This window comes from Narcine bancroftii, chromosome 9 (assembly GCF_036971445.1).
Source record: "Narcine bancroftii isolate sNarBan1 chromosome 9, sNarBan1.hap1, whole genome shotgun sequence".
Classification (NCBI taxonomy): Eukaryota; Metazoa; Chordata; class Chondrichthyes; order Torpediniformes; family Narcinidae; genus Narcine; species Narcine bancroftii.
In genome coordinates, this window is record NC_091477.1 from 11164725 (window position 1) to 11181601 (window position 16877).

Below are 16877 nucleotides of genomic sequence, written 5' to 3' on the forward strand. Positions count from 1 at the left end.
ACTTGAAGCCCCAATGAATACTTCATTGGTGCAGCCAAAGTGAGTCTTACTATACAGTTTTTAAAAAAAAAAACAAAGTTATTTTTTCAGTGACTGTAAATACTAGTAAAACCACATCTCATCTCATATCTCAAAAGTCCCTTTAGAGAATAAGTTGATTTCAGACACCATCTTTATCATTTCCTGTAATGTCATTTTTTCCAAATTCACAACAGACTTAACTGCATAAATCAAGTTCGCAATCTTTGGTGGTATCAGTTATTTTAAACTCAGTGAAGGTAGCCTTTTTCCATATCTATGTACTTGTTTGGTTTCTAAATGTGTTCATATTTCTTGAAATAAATCATATATGTTCATTCAGGCCTTCTGGCCATCAAAGCATAATAATTTAGAACATTCTCACAAGAAATTTCATAAGACAGAATAAATTTTTATTTACCATATATACTCATGTAAAAGTTGATCTCATGTAAAAGTCAAAACACCCTCACCACCACCCCACCACCACCCCACCACTATTTTCGGTTAAAAATTCTGGAACTTTCTATCTATCTCATGTAAGAGGCGACACAAGTTTTTCACCTCGGTCCCCCGGCTACCCTCCGATCGGAACTTCCGACGTCTCCAACGACACAGTTCCTCCAGCAAAAGTGATTTTTGCTTCAGATTCCAGTGTCTGCAATTGCTTGTGTCTCCAGTATGCTTTACCTGGTTGAGAAATCTAGAACCAAAATAAGAGGCGAGTCATGAATAACTGAGATGAGAACAAATTTTTTCACTCAGACTATTCTTTTAATTCTCCACCTGGGAGTAGAACAGTGGTTCTCAACCTTTTTCTTTCCACTCACATACCACTTTAAGTAATTCCTATGCCATCGGCGCTCTGTGATTATTAAGGGATTGCTTAAGGTGGTATGTGAGTGGGAAGGGAAGGTTGTGAATCGCTGCTCTCGACCTAATTGTTACTGAAATATTTTACTTGAGAAAAATTGTCATTGGCCCATTTCCTTTGGAGTTATGAAACCGTGCATATAAGCAGACAATTAGGTATGGTTAAAACAGTGGTTGTCAACCTTTTTCTTTCCACCCACATACCACCTTATGCAATCCCTTACTATCACAGAGCACCTAAAGTGGTATAGAGTATTCAGCTGTTAAGTTAATTCAAACCTCAGATTAAAAGATTTTTTAATGTTAAGAGAATCAAGAACAGGGGTATAGTGTATGAAAATGGCATTAAGGTGGAAAATCTTGATCTGTATGTATGGTGGAGCAGGCTTGAAGGGCCAAGTAGCTTTATTCTGCTCTTAATTCATAAATTCTTATAAACTCCCTCCTTTCCAATCATACCTTTATAGAGGGTTATGACTTTTTCCAATGCTGGTATTGGAATCACGCAGGGAGAATCAGTTTGTCTCCATGAGTTAGAGTTTTTTCAAGGGTGGAACTAAAGTTATCCTTGGCCTAAGATGTAGCTTCCAAGCATGTGATGTATGTACTGATGACTGTAGTGTGTTGAGTTTCTGTGGGAATGAGCCAAATGGTCATGAGATATTCACTTATTCCACAGGGGAGGGCACTTGGATTCGAGATCAGACAATATTTAACAAAACTCAACCCAGAACCCTCCAAATGGATGGCATTAATATCAACGTCCTGTTTCCATTAAACCCTCCCCCTTATTTTTCCCCCTGTTGCCTTTCCCCCAGCTCTGACTCCCTCTCTCCCTCTCTTCCCTTTTTCCTCTGTTTCCTTTCACAGAGCCAAAAATTAATTCTCAACTTTCCTCATCCAATTAGCACCTTTTGGTTTTTGATCTGGACTCCACCCCCTCAAATTCTTCCACCTTTCTCTCTCCAGTCTTTATCCAGCTGCCTTCCTGTACTTTGCTTCTACCCTTGTAGAAAGGCTCAGGCTCGAAACACCGGTGATATACCTTTACCTCCTATGGACACTACGAGACCGGCTGAGTTCCTTCAACATTTTTGTGGGATGCAATCACAGTAACTGCAGACTTTCATATTTCACTTCATCCTAGAACCCATCCTGTTCATTGGTAGCTAGGGATCCAAGGAGTAATGGGGCCAAGTGGCTATTTCTGTTCCAAGAATTCAAAATAATTTTACAAGTAATTGACTTAATGAAGCAAATGTTCAAGTCACACCATTTATATGTACAAGGGGAGATGATATAAAACATACAAATATTAAGACTATTGTGATGTGAAAGGGTTAATTGCAATCAAGTTACAAGTGCTTCTACGTTTTTTTTAAATTGCCATCTGTCAGGAAATTAGTGTTGAGCAGACAAGCAAACTCTAACATCCGCTTGTCTGGAATTAAAGGATGGGAATACACTTGTAGCCAACGAATAAAGCAAGTTCATTTATTCTGTGAAATTTAGTATTGTTTGCATTGGAAACTTCATACCCGATGTTAATGGTAACTTTAAAAACGATAACTGTTCACTCCATATAAGGGAGTGTGTTCCCTTTTAGCAGAAAATATGCACATTGCAAAGTCCAGTCGAGCAGATGATGGAAACAAACGGATTTTCGGTTAGGTGTGAAAATCCGTGTGAGTCGGTTTTGGAAAAATGTTAGACTGTGTTGTTTGTTCCCTGGCTGATGGGGTTGTGTTGCTCGATCTGGTGCAACACTAAGTGAACATCAACTAAAATCATTCCTTAAATTTTATTTGGGGGAAATGGGGCATTGAAGGAGGTGTGGGTGGCAATCAGGTAGGGCAGACAAGGAAATCAGGAAGGAGCTGATGAAGAAACAAAGGAAGAACCATCACTGTAAACTGAAGGGAGAAGTTCGGAGAGCAATTTTCCACCACTCTGCTTCCGAGTGATGCTTGTACCAAAAAGAAGAAAATGAGGCAAGAAAGTTCAGGCTCAGGCCCGTAACACTGCTTGCCTTCTCCTTCCTATGGATGCTGCGAGACCTGCTGAGTTTCACCGGCACTTTTATGTATTGTAGGAAGAATCCCATATCTCCATGTTGATTCAGAACTGCAAAGCAGAAACTTTTCTGTACGATATCTGTGAATGAAAGGGGAGGATCAAATGTAAATTTCATTTCAGGGAAATAATTGATAAACTCCTATTGTGCAGTAATGATGGTATGTATATGAGCTAGATTGAGGGGAATTTGCACAAGGGTTTGGAAGCAGTTGTTATGTTTGAAAAATGAGGAAGCTTCTTTTCTGCATTAAGATGGGGATTGGTTTTGTTGAGAAAAGGCACCAGTTTTCATACTTGGTCTAAAATAGCCATTCTCAATCTTTTTTCAGATATGGTCCTCCTAGGACTCCACTCAAAGTTTATGGGCCCCCTTCCTTGTGAAGCAATCAAGGTTTGGTTTCCTCAGTACTCCTTTCCTGCCCACTACATTAAAAAAAAATTAAAAATAATGTTACATGAAGTGAAAAGAAAACAAAGTTTTTATTTAAATATGCTGTGGCCCTCAGGATAGCAAAAGGGTGCTTGTTGCGAATGGCTGGTCGAAAGTATATTTTTTCTGGCATCATTTATGCCTTTGTAACCTCTAATTTTGACCATTTCGGTGCTGTGAGACCCAATATCCCATCCCCTTCCACTATAAACAGCGGCCCATCCTAAAGTCTTAAGGTCCTTTTCTATCCTGGAAGAAATAATGTCCTTATTAACCTGCACTGACACTTGATCTTCTAACTCCCTAGATTCATCATTACCATTGAGATGTCTTCCTTCATGGCCATTGTACTAGTACAAACGCATTTCTAGGATTCAGATCAAAGAACACTTCAGCATATCTAAATGACAAATAATATATTCATTTTTTAATCCATTACTATAACTATAAGTAAATAAATATGGGGAAAAACTGCAAGTACACTAATAAAATAACAAAACAACCAGGACACAGATATGCAAACGAGTCTCCCATACCTCTGCCCATTGCTGACTTGGCACAAATGATGGGCTGGTCTCAAGAGCACAAGGGTCATTGACATGGAGTTCCATCTGGTTTGAGGAGACATCTGATGTACTGGCTCGGTACTTGGAAATATATGGGTTAAAACTCCATGCTTCTTTCCTAAACTCTACAGCCATTCAGAGAGCTTCCCCCCTCCCCTACACTTCTCAGCATTTTTCCCTTTGTCCTCGCACCCACATCCGCCAATGACCTCTGGCTTGTTGGCCCCTGCTTCTCCCGCTGCCCCTTCTCCCCCCATCTTTTTATTCAGGCACCTGCCTGGTTTATGCTCATACCTTGATGAAGGGCTCAGACCCGAAACGTTGGTTATATATTGTTGTTTCCGATGGATGCCGCATAACCTGATGGGTTTCTCCAGCACTTTTGTCTATTTAACTACAATCGCAGCATCTGCAGACTTTCTTGTTTAACATCAAATTCTTTGCACCTATTCTGATGAAGTGGAGTTCAAGCCTTTTTATTTTACCATCAGTGTATTGCAGGAATGACCAGACACAGCACTGTGCTCATCTCTTCTTGTTTGCAGAGTACTGGGTAGGCCAAAGATGCTTTCATGAGCTAAGTATAAGTTCTGATTTCAAAATCTCCCAAAGCATTTTTACTTCTGATGTGCTGAGTGTGAGGGTGACTTTTCTAGCTCCCCAAGAATCTTGACGACAAGAGTGACTGCAGTTGCAGGAATCTGGATCAAAAATCAGACCACTGGAAGAACTCAGCCAGTCAAGAAGTAGAAAACCTTTCCTTTAGAGAATGGGAGAGAAAAGGGATCAAAAGAATAGAAAATTGTTTTTCGGGAAATAAATTATTATCTTTTGAACAAATGAAGGACAAATGTGGTATAACTCACGGTACAATGTTTGCATACCACCAACTGAAAACCTACTTGAAGGACAAATTGGGAAGCAGACTGAGGTTACCAGAAGGAAGCAATTTTGAATATGTGATTACAGACACAATGATAATTAAAAGATTTATTACAAACATGTACATCAAACTGCAAGAGAAAGAGAACGAGGAAACAAGCTGTAAACCTAAACAAAAATGGGAACAAGATCTAAAGATAAAGATAAAGAATGAAACATGGGAAAAGCTATGCTCCGGAACTATGAGAAATACAGTAAACACGAGGTTACGCATGATACAATATAATTGGTTACACAGGCTATACACCACGCCCCAAAAGTTAAATAATTGGGACCCAACAGTATCAGAGAGATGTTTTTGTTGTAAGAAGGAAACGATACATGGAATTTGGGCATGTGAGAAAGTGGAAAAGTTTTGGGAAGATCTAAACCAGGTATTAAATAAAATCACAAAAAGCAACATACCAAAAAATCCAGAGATCGATCTTCTAAGTAATATAAGAACTTGGACTCGATTTGGATGGAGCACAAAAAAGATTTATTATGATAGCCTTAGCTGTAGCAAAAAAAAATGTATTGTCAACCTGGAAATTAGAAGATAGCCTGAGAATACAGCAATGGTACATAGAAATTAATAAATGTATTCCATTGGAAAAAATAACATATAATTTAAGAAATAACATTACAGTATTTGAACAAATTTGGGAACCGTACATGGAACACAACAGAGAAGTCCTACCGCGGACCTCCACCCCCTAAAATGACAGAAGGAGAAGAAGATGAAACGAACTGACCCAGTATGTAAAAGGAGATGATACAAATTTCTTGTTTATTATCATTGTGTGATGACATTGTTTAATGGGTTCAATGTATCATACAGGTTGAACGTTGAGTGGGTGGGGAGGGGGTGTAGGAAGGAGGGAAGGGAGGGGGAAAAAGGGGAGAAAATGACACTGTGTATATTCAAGAGGGAAATGTTTGTGTGTATTTTGGTTAGTATGGTTCATAGTGTGAGAAATAAAAAAATTTAAAAAAAAAGAAATATCTGTGGAGACGAATGTTGTTTGCCAATGTTTCGGACTGAGACCTTGCATCGGGACTGTAACGTAAGCATTAAATGCAATTGAAATGGAGTTATCAGCTAACAGCAACCAGGATCTGAGAAATGGCTACCTTGGATAAACAGAAATCACAGGATCGAGACATGTATAAGTTTGATGATTTTTGGGTGGCCTTGATTTGGCAATTCATGAGGCCATAGACAAACATGTCGGTGTGGGAATAAGGCACAGAATTGAAATGAGTGGCCACTGGGAGGACCCTGTTATTGCAGCAGACAGTGCAAAGGTGTCAATGGAAGGGTCTCCAGTCTGTGTCCAGTATCTCTCATGTGTAGGAGGCCACAACAGGAGCACTGGCTGCAATAGATGACCCCTGCAGATTTGCAAGAGAATTGTAGCATTTTCTGCAGTTACAGGGGTAAGTACCAAGGGAATGGTTCATGGGAAGGGAGGAGTGGACAAGGGAGTGGTCACTGCAGAAGGTGCAGAAGGGGGAAGATGCGTCTGGTGATGGAATCACGGTGTAGGTGACGGACATGGTGGAGGATTATATATTGGATGCGGAGGCTGGTGGGGTGGAAGGTGAGGACAAGGAGAATCCTGTCCTTATTGCACGTGGGTGCCAGAGCAGATCCGCAGGAAATAAAGGAGATGCAAGTAAAGGCTGAGTTGATGGTGGTAGAGGGGAAGCCACATCTTTTGCAGAAGGAAGGCATCTCGGGTGACCTGGAAAGGAAGATCTCGCCCTGCAAGCAGATGCAAAGGAGACGGAGGAATTGAGAGAGAAAAAAAGTATTTGATGTGGCCTGCCCTTCACACTGGAATGAAGTAAACTGCAGCCCCCGTAATGCAGCAACAACCAGACATCCGACTGCACCTCACCATTTCCTGGTGGAAGGCTGAAAACTGAAAGTCATACAATGAATCCAATGTCAGTCCTGACCACAGCAAGTCCCAAAGTACTTTCCAGCCAATGAAGTACATTTGAACTGTAATCAATTTTGTAATGAAGGTAGCACAGCAGCCACTTTGTATACAGCAAAACCCTGAATGCATCAAGGAGATAAGTATATGATATGCTGTTTTAATGAAGTTGGTTAAAGAATAACTTTGGCCAGATCACTGAAGGCAACAAGTATGTTCTTCGAAATAGCGCCAAGGGATAATAAGAACAGTTTCTACAGGTATGTTAAGAGCAAAAAGATTTTAAGGGACAAAATTGGTTGCCTTGAAGATCAGAATGGTCAGCTTTGAATGGAGCCAAAAGAGATGGAGGAGATATTAAATGTTTTTTATCATCAGTATTCACTCAGGAAACAGACACAGAGTCATGGGAAATAAGGAAAACAAGCGGTGAGTTCATGGAACCTATTCAGATTAAAGAGGAGGAAATGTTTGCAGTCTTTTTTAATTTTTTTTTAATTTTTCACACTATGAACCATATTAACCAAAATACACACAAACATTTCCCTCTTAAATCTATACAGTGGCATTTTCTCCCCTTTCCCCCCCCCCCTTCCCTCCTTCCTTCCCACCCCCCTCCAAACCCATTAAACGTTCAACATAGACAATACAATAAAGCCAGTAAACAATGTCATCACACAATGAAAATAAACAAGAAAATTGTGTCATCTACTTTTACACACTGGATCAGGTAATTTTGTCTTCTCATTCTATCATTTTAGGGAGTGGAGATCCGCGGTAGGACCTCTCTGTTGTGTTCCATGTACGGTTCCCAAATTTGTTCAAATAATGTGACTTTAATTTTTTTATTATATGTTTTTTTTGTAGTGGAATACATTTATTCATTTCCTTGTACCATTGCTGTACTCTCAGGCTCTCTTCTGATTTCCAAGTTGACATTATATATTTTTTATACATTTTTTTGCTACAGCTAAGGCTATCATAATAAATCTTTTTGGGCTTCATCCAGTTTGAGGCCTAATTCTTTACTTCTTAGAAGAAAGATCTCTGGATTTTTTGGTATGTTGCTTTTTGTGATTTTATTTAATACCTGATTTAGATCTTCCCAAAACTTTTCCACTTTCTCACATGCCCAAATTACATGTACTGTTGTTCCCGTTTCCTTCTTACAGTGAAAACATCTGTCTGATAATGTTGGATCCCATTTATTTAACTTTTGGGGCGTGATATATTGCCTGTGTAACCAATTATATTGTATCATGCGTAACCTCGTGTTTATTATATTTTTCATAGTTCCAGAGCATAACTCTTCCCATATTTCATTTTTTATCTTTTTTTATTTAGGAAAGGCTGTGGATGTTGCCTACATGGATTTTTAGTAAGGCTTTTGACAAGATCTCACATGGGAGGTTAGTCAGGAAGGTTGAGATGTTAAGTATTCATGGTGAAGTGGTGAACTGGGTTCGACAATGGCTGGATAGATAGAAGAAGCCAGAGTTTAATGGTGGATGATTGCTTCTCAGACTGAAGGCCTATGACTAATGGTGTGCCTCAGGTATCAGTGCTGGGACCATTGTTATTTGTCATCAATGATCTGGATGATAATATGGTAAATTGGATTAGCAAATTTCCAGATGACGCTAAGATTGGAGGCATTGTGGACAGTGAAGAAAGCTTTCAAAGCTTGCAGAGGGATCTGGAAAAATGGGCTGAAAAATGGCAGAAGGAATTGAATGCAGACAAGTGTGAAGTGTTGTATTTTGCAAGGCTAAACCAAGAAAGGACATACATGGTAAATAGTAGGGGATTGAGTGCAGTAGAACAGAGAGATCTGGCAATACAGATACATAATTCCCTGAAAGTGGCATCACAGATAGATAGGGTTGGTATTTTGGCCTTCATAAATCAAAGTATTAAGTGTAGGAGTTGGGATGTTATAATAAAGTTGTATGAGACAATGGTGAGGCTAAATTTGAAGTATTGTGTGCGTTTCGGTCACCTAACTACAAGAAAGATATCAATAAGATAGAATGAGGGTAGATAAGATTTTCTAGGATGTTGCCAGGACTTCAGGAACTAAGTTCGATAGAGTGTAGAAGAATGAAGGGGGGGTGGGGTTTGATGGAGGTATTTAAAATTATGAGGAGAATAGATAGAGTAAATATAGATAAGCTATTTCCAGTGAGGGTAGGTGAGATACAAACCAACGAACATGGGTTAAGCGTGAAATGGGAAAAATTCAGGGGGAATATGAGGGGGAGCTTCTTAACACAGAGAGTGGTGGGAGTGTGAAACAAGCTGCCATCTGAAGTGGTGAATGCGGGCTCAGTTTTAAAATTTAAGAAGAATTTTGGGAGTATAAGGTTGGGAGCGTTATGGAGGGCTATGGACTGGGTGAAGGTCAGTGGAACGAGGCAAAAAAAGTGGTTTAGCACAGACTAGAAGGGCTGAAAGGGCCTGTTTCTGTGCTGTAATATTCTATGGCTTTATGGTTCTGAGGCCTTGATTTAACACCTCTCCTAAAGATTGACCGGCCTCACATGAACATATAGGAGAGGGAAAATGCCCACACTGACGGAGGTCCCAACATGCACATCATTTTAAATGCGCTCAGAGGAGCATTCACCCATTCAGGCCAAATAGATTTTTTTTTTCACTTGATATCTTCTATTCCCTTTAATGGGATTTGAGGGAGTAATGAGGCAGGAGTACAAAGATAAGGAGAGGCTTGCTTGATTGTACAGAAGTTTGGAGAAACTTAAGTTTTTAAAGTGTATAGTCATTTTAAATTTATACATACAGCACGGTTACAGGCCCTTTTGTCTCAAGCGCCCAGTCCCCCTGAAATGCTCCAATTAACCTACAATCCTCATACTTCTTTTTTTGAAGAGTAAAGCACCTGGAGGAAACCCCTGCAGGCACAGGGAGAACATACAAACTCCTTACAGACCGTGCTGGATTCGATCCTGAGTCATTGGGGCGGTAATAGCGTTATAACTGTGCCTTTATTTTGGGGATCTGGATATCCCTAATTGTCCTTGAGAGGTTTATGGTGAGCTGGCTTCTTGAACCATTCCAGAGTTTTTGGTAAAGGAAATCTACAATGTTGTCGGGTAAGGATTTCTACGATTTAGATCGAGTGCGAGTGAATAACTCACAATATATTTCCAATTTAGGATAGAGTCCAGCTTTAAGGAACATTGATTGCCTTCCCCTACAAAGATAAACACAGATATGTTCCATATCTTCATCTGGTTCTCTGGTAGGTATTGATCCACGTGTTCTCAATTGATTTAGAAATAGCTCTCTTTCCTTTTTTGCCATTGTTAATTCACTGCATGAATCCTCTCATGTGATGCTGCCTAACTTTAAATTTAATGTTGTTGCCTCCTGTCTTTCCAGTAACGTCAACCTGCATTTGTAAATTACATGATACGGTAACCGAATACTATATTTTGGATGATGTATGTCTCAAGTTTTCTTCAGGAATTTATGAGCAAACTTTTTAATCAAACTACTAGTGATTTATTTATTGTAAACTTCTGTGCTTTCCAATTAATTTTGTATTAGTTTAGATAATGTTATGAAAGTACTTTGAGGATTTAGATACTTTAATTTGAAGCTAACTTCATTTTCTTGACACTGTTGTCAGGCTCCCCTCTTATCCTAAAGATGCTGACTCCTTGTGGTGTTTTTATGCTCTCTTTCTGTAACATAATCACTATTCATGTTTGAACCACTGCACAATGTGTTTCCAGCTATAAATAACGCAAACTTCCTGTCCTCGCATGTACATTCCAGTAAGATTCACAAGGCAGAAAATAAGAGCATGAACACTGGCTAATACTCCCCTGTGTAAATCACTGAGGGTTAAGTGCCAGTCAGTGCATTGGCTACTGGACTAACCTAGGATCTTCTTCATCTGTTGCACTTGAACATTATTAAGTGGTCCTGCCAAAACATTTGTCGAATGTCTAAAACTAATATGTTAGAACTTATTATCAGCCAGTCGGATGAGGATGTTGGTGGAAAGAAACTATTGGGCTTATGCTTGATAAAATTCTAAATTCTCTGTCCCGTTCTAGATGTTTCTACTTCCTTTTGATCACTCAAAAGCCAGGAATTCCACAAGTTGGTAAGGTTATCATATATTTTAAGGCGGCTTTGAGAACATTCTTTGACGTTATTTTTTTCTATCCCCAGGTGATCCCTACCTGTGACAGCTTGGAGAAGAGTGACTATTTTGAGAATCCAGTTTCAACATGTGAATGATGTTGTTTCTCCATTGGGACTGGTTGAATGTTATCGTATCCTTGATGTTGAGGATTTTAGCTCAGCATAGGTTCTCTATCTTGCCAGAGGGTTTGGTATGTCTCCATCATTTTAAGATCCCTACTGAAGATTATCTGTGGTCTCTGTTGTTCAATGGATCTTGAGCTTTGTGCTGGACTTGGTCTTGATCTCAGAAGCTAGAGACTATGCAGGTGTAATGGGGTTAAAGGACAGTCTGCACTCTTTCTAAGCCACTATTTTTTTGCAAAGGAAAACTGCTAGTAATTATTATATTTCTATTATCTTTTGTATTAATTGTCAGTTTTAAATTCAATTAAGGATAATATTGTAGTTTTTTTTGGTTATTTTTGCATTTTTTTTAAACCGTGCCTGTTTTACTGCAACAGGTAAAAATTTTGGTACATATGTACATTACATGATTTAATTTATTTCTAATTATAATTATTTTTACAATTTTTATTATTGGTGCTCCTGTAATTGGGAAAGTAGTTCGCATTTTTGAGGCGCCACCAATTTGTGCTGCAAAGGCAGGTTGATAGAGGGTGCAACTTTCAGCCATGGTCACTAACCTTTTACAAGAGCATGATTGAGAACATGAGAATTATCAAAACATCCAAGAAGATCACTGGAGTCTCTCTTTTCTCCATAGCCAATGTTGACTGGGAGCGATGACTAAACAGAGCTTAAGATGACCCTTTCTATTCAGTCTCCAGTATCTTCAACCCGCTACCATCAAGACTATCAAAATCAGGACTGCCAGGCTGGAGAACAGCTTCTTCCCACAGGCTGTGAGATTGATGAACAGCATCCTGTAACTGTGACTCTCCCAAATATTTACATATTATTTATTTTGATTCTTTTTGTGATCTTTATGTACTGTGTATTGTGTTTTTTTGCATGCATCATGGTCTAGAGAAACATTGTTTCATTGGGTTTATATGTACATTTGGATGATAATAAACATGAACTTGAAAAGTATTAAGGAAAACTTGAATACATTTCAAAATCTTCAAACCTTGTAATGCATGGGAATCTTCTTCAAGTCAAATCAGTATGTCCATTTTGGGTTGGTTTTCACCTCAACCACCAAATGTCTCAGCTATGGACCATTACATGAAACAACTGCACACTATCCCTATCCAGATCATCCTTATAAACCTGTGCCTTATCAGCGATACTGTGCTCTGATGACTGCAGCTTACGATGATGAACATTACTAAATCATCTACTGGTTGCAGTGACTCACCAGGGCAATTTGCACGTTTGTTTGGAATCTTTGACAACATCATAAAGACAAAACTTGAGGAAATGACTAACAATCAGCGTGTACTGTGATCCAGCTGGAAGCACTAGTTAGAAAGGCACCCGTGATGCTTGGTTTAATGAATTTTTACTGTCACTTAATTAATGGAAATAAATGATCAAAATTGAGGGGGTGTTAATCCTGTCATACCCTGCTCTGCTACAGCAGTGGCCTTTGCTATAGTGAAAAATAGTCTAACCGATCTGTTTGCCCAGATTGGTAAAAAATTATTGGTTTTTTTTTTCAAGGCTTATATGACACATGTTATAAATTTAGAATGTTGTTTATTACAAATTGCGTCCTTTCTTAAAACATCCTCAATATATTCCACAAGAAATGGATGTCAGAGGGTTACATGCTGCCTGATGCTTATATTTCATAACTTTGAGAGGCTGCATGGAGGGAATCTGGTTATCAAGCAACAATGGCCACCCTCCTCTGGATCATTACTGGCGAAACAGGCTGCCAAATACTGAGGTGTTTACCTGTGCTCATCTGCCAGCATCTCAGCTCTGGATGCAAGACTGTCAATTGAAGCTCCTGCTATTGGCTGACAACATTGGAAGGGCTTGGGCCCGAAATGTCGACTGCCTTTTCCACTCTCTGGATGCTGCATGACCTGCTGAATGCCTCCAGCATTTTTGTGTACTGCATTGGAGGTCTTTTCTGTGCTCTCAATATAAGCGTGAATGGGGTCAATAGATCTTGCACATGACAGAGCCAAAGTATTCCTGCTGATGTCCTGGTTAATTATATATTGCACAACCAATGGCAGGCTAATTGATGGGATTATGGTAGAGGCTAACCCATCATCTAGCTCAGTGGTTGTCAACCTTTTTCTTTCCACTCACGTACCACTTTAAGTAATCTCTATGCCATCGGTGCTCTGTGATTAGTACGGGATTATTTAAGTTGGGATGTGAGTGGAAAATCACTGCTCCAGGCCCAATTGTCATTGGCCCATTTCCTTTGGAGTTATGAAACCGTGCACATGACCAGACAATGAGGTATAGTTAAAAGAGCAGCTGTCCACCTTTTTCTTTCCACCCACATCCCCCCTTAAGCCATCTCTTACTAATCACAGAGCACCTAAAGTGGGATGTGGGTGGAAAGAAAGAGGTTGAGAACCACTGATAACTGAATGATAGAAAAAACTTGAGAATAGCCAAAATATCCAACTGAATTACATTTCAATAGCAGGCATTCTCGGTCTACTGATGTATGGGTGTGCACCTCAAAGTTTCTTTCGGTAACTTGATAAAGGTTATTTCAAGGCAGAATTTTGATTGTTGTTGTTTAATGTTTACAACGTTAAATAAGCTCTCTCCTAATGTTGGAGTAATTGATCCAATCAAAGCATCCACATTTGGCCTCAGTGCCAAACACAGGAAGAAAAAGAAGAATGGATGAGCTTACAATGCCAGAGGTTTCTATGGGGGAAAATAACAACAAGAATATTTAATCTGGCACACTGAATACTAGCAGCCCAATTGAAGTATTTGTACCCCACTGAACAAGCAATTTTTTTTTGGCAATTCAGCTAATTCAGGAAGAGCAGAAAAGTGAGATATTCCGGAACGTTCAGAGACACTGGAAAATGATTTGCCAACTTCAAACAGGTTTGTAGTTCCTTCGCCAGAGTTACTCATAGTCCCCTATACTCTCTTTCTGCTTTGTTGAGAGAGTCTCAGGTTCGGTGGGTTCAAAGAGAGACGAGTCTAGATGCAAGGGTTTGCAATCAAATGTAACTTCATTAAAAAAAAAACAATTAATAAGAGAGACAATTTATAAGGGAGTGTGGGAGCCCTAACTGAATTTATAAAGGAGCATGGGAGCCAATCGTGATGGGAAACAAACAGGGAAGAATGTTAGACAATACACAAGTATTAATTTACACAGGTGATGCAGTCATTCACACCCTATAAGCACGGGTTATACACACCCTCCCGGACCCGTGAATAAAAGGAGGTGGATCTGGTACCACTGTGCTCACAGGGGTATTCGCACGCCAGTATTGATCTATAGCAATACCACGGCTCAGATTCAATGCAGTGTGCACCTTATCCATGACCCTTCTGAGCCACATCTGCAGCGACCTAGCATGGAGTGGTGTCTGAGACTACCACCACAAGGCAGAGAGAGCTGGTGTCCTCTGTGCTGGTGCTAAATACAGGGCTCCAGCCAATACGGACGCTGAGTGGCAAGGTGTGCACTGACCAGTGGTCTGAGCCCAATCTGAACTGGCATTCTACTTGCAGTTTGTAACATTGTGTATAACTTTGTAACTTTGAATGGAACAAAAAAGTACATGATGTACTGTTAGGTGGTGTGACTTCTGAATGAGTTTCAGGCAGGGAGGCCATGTGACCACCAGCAATAGGCAGAGAGCATCCCCCCACACCCAGTCCACCCCTCGGAAGCTACATCACTCTGGAATCACAATGATTCTATCTACATATATAACTCTCTCTCTCTCTCTCTCCCTCTCCCTCTCCCTCTCCCTCTCTCTCTCTCTCTCTCTCTCTCTCTCTCTCTCACACACACACACTCTCCTTTATTTTCAATAATTTCCAATGACAGCACCTCACCAGCCTCGTCCAAATAGGGATGCTGTGTTATTGATGGGGCAGGGTGCTACGGGCGCTGCTCCCCAGTGTCAGAGGGGATGGCAGCAGAAAAAGGAATTTGTCTGGTCACTGACTCTATGCCTTGCTTCTCTGGCTTGGCTGGAAAATGTGAGCACCCCCACCACCAACGACTGCCAGCAGGCAGTCATCCATGAGGTGCCAAATCCCTCACTTGGCTTGCGCATACTCTGCCCCTGCCCTCCTCACTTGGGCAGTCCCGAAGCACATCCCAGATGACCACCGCCGTGCTATCCCATAGTGAAAGTCTGAAAGCACTTTGCTTCTTCCTGGACCAAAGACCTGACCAGTCACCCTCTACCGCCACCCTCCTGCACCTGGCAGAACTTGTTCTCACTCTAAGTAACATCTCCTTTAACTCATCTCATTCCTCCACATGGGTCCCAGCTACGCCTGCCTGTTTGTGGGCTTTGTGGAGCAATCTATGCTACAAGCCTACACAGGCAAGGCCCCTCAACTCTTCTTCCGGTATATCGACAACTACATTGGAGCTGTCTCATGCAGCTGCGTTGAGCTTGTCAACTTCATCCATTTCGCAGCCAATTTCCACCCTGATCTCAAACTCACCTGGTCCATCTCCGATTACACTCTCCCCTTTCTGGATCTCTCTGTCTTCATCTCGGAAGACAAGCTTTCCACCGACATATACTACAAACCCTATAAATCCCACAACTACCTTGACCACTCATCCTCACACTGTGTCTCTCAACTTCTCTGTCTTCACTACATCTGTTCCCAAGATGAGGTCTTCTAGTCCAGAACTTCTGAAATGTTCACCTTCTTCCAAAAACGTGGCTTCTCCTCCACCACTATCAACTCAGCCCTCACCCACAACTCCTCCATTTCCTGTTTATCTGCCCTGGCCCCCTCTGCCACCAGATGCAACAAACATAGAATCCCCCTCATCCCCACCAACCATCCTCAGCATAATTCGTCAGAATTTCCGACACATACTAAAGGATCCCTCCACCAGACATATTTTTCCTTCTACTCCCCTCTTGGCCTTCCATAGGGACCGCTCCCTCTGTAGTTCCCTCGTTCATTCATTTGTCCCCACCAATTCCCCCCCACCCACCCACCTGGCACCTTCAATTATGGCACACACCTCCTCCCTCATCATAGTCTGGGGCCCCAAACAGGCCTTTTAAGTGAAGCAACACTTCAGTTGTACATCCACAGGGCATTGGAGCATCCAATGCTCCCTTTGTGGCCTTCTCTACATCAGTTGCAATTTTGGAGATCGCTTCGCTCAGGACCTCCTCTCCATCCACAACAACACCGACCTTCCGGTAGACAACCATTTTAATTCTGAGTCGCCCTCCCAAGCTTGCATGTCTGTCCATGGCCTCATGCAGTATCCCACCCTGACCACCTGAAGACTGGAGAAACAGCACCTTATTTTCATCTAGGCACTCTCCAGCCGGACGGCATTAACATTGACTTCTCTACTTTCTGCTAAGCTTACTTCCCTTTTATTTCCCCACCCCCCTTCCAGTCTTTCCAGTTCTCCTCTCCCTTCCCCCTTACCTACCCAACCATCCCTGTGTCACCTGCTGAGTTTCTCCAACACTTTTGTGTACCTCTTGGTTCTCCTCTCTTGGCCACCTGAATACGCCTGGGATTGTCTGATCTCAGAAGCTAACTAGGCTCAGGTCTGGTCAGTACTTGGAGGGGAGACCACCTAGGTGCTGTAGATTTCTGTGGAGGGCGCTGGACAAAGGTAGACAAAGTTAAAGAATTTCATGTATGTTACATTCTAAATGTTGTATTATGTGACAATAATGGACCCTTTACCTTTATCTGAGT

The 16877-nt window shown here is 40.9% G+C and overlaps 1 protein-coding gene and 1 long non-coding RNA gene across 10 annotated transcripts in view; one reads left to right on the forward strand and one right to left on the reverse strand.

Moving 5' to 3' along the window:
* Positions 1-12080, forward strand: part of spry4 (sprouty homolog 4 (Drosophila)) — a 122220-nt gene extending 110140 nt beyond the window's left edge. For 4 of the 8 annotated variants that reach the window (XR_011344704.1, XR_011344705.1, XR_011344707.1 and 1 more), the window contains 2 exons: positions 10007-11197; positions 11773-12080. The gene's annotated coding sequence lies outside the window, so the exon portion shown is untranslated. Of the gene's footprint in view, positions 1-3296; positions 3457-4454; positions 5088-10006; positions 11198-11772 lie in introns of those variants that run through there. The other 4 variants (XR_011344708.1, XR_011344709.1, XR_011344712.1 and 1 more) reach the window with 4 other exon arrangements.
* On the reverse strand, positions 481-16776 carry LOC138743192 (uncharacterized). 2 transcript variants are annotated; one of them, XR_011344717.1, is made up of 3 exons: positions 16652-16776; positions 2921-3045; positions 481-721 (listed from the first exon to the last, which is right to left on the reverse strand). It is a non-coding gene; the product is annotated as an uncharacterized lncRNA (long non-coding RNA). The 2 variants fall into 2 exon arrangements; XR_011344718.1 differs by having other exon boundaries at positions 16622-16776.
* Positions 16777-16877: the final 101 nt, after the last annotated feature.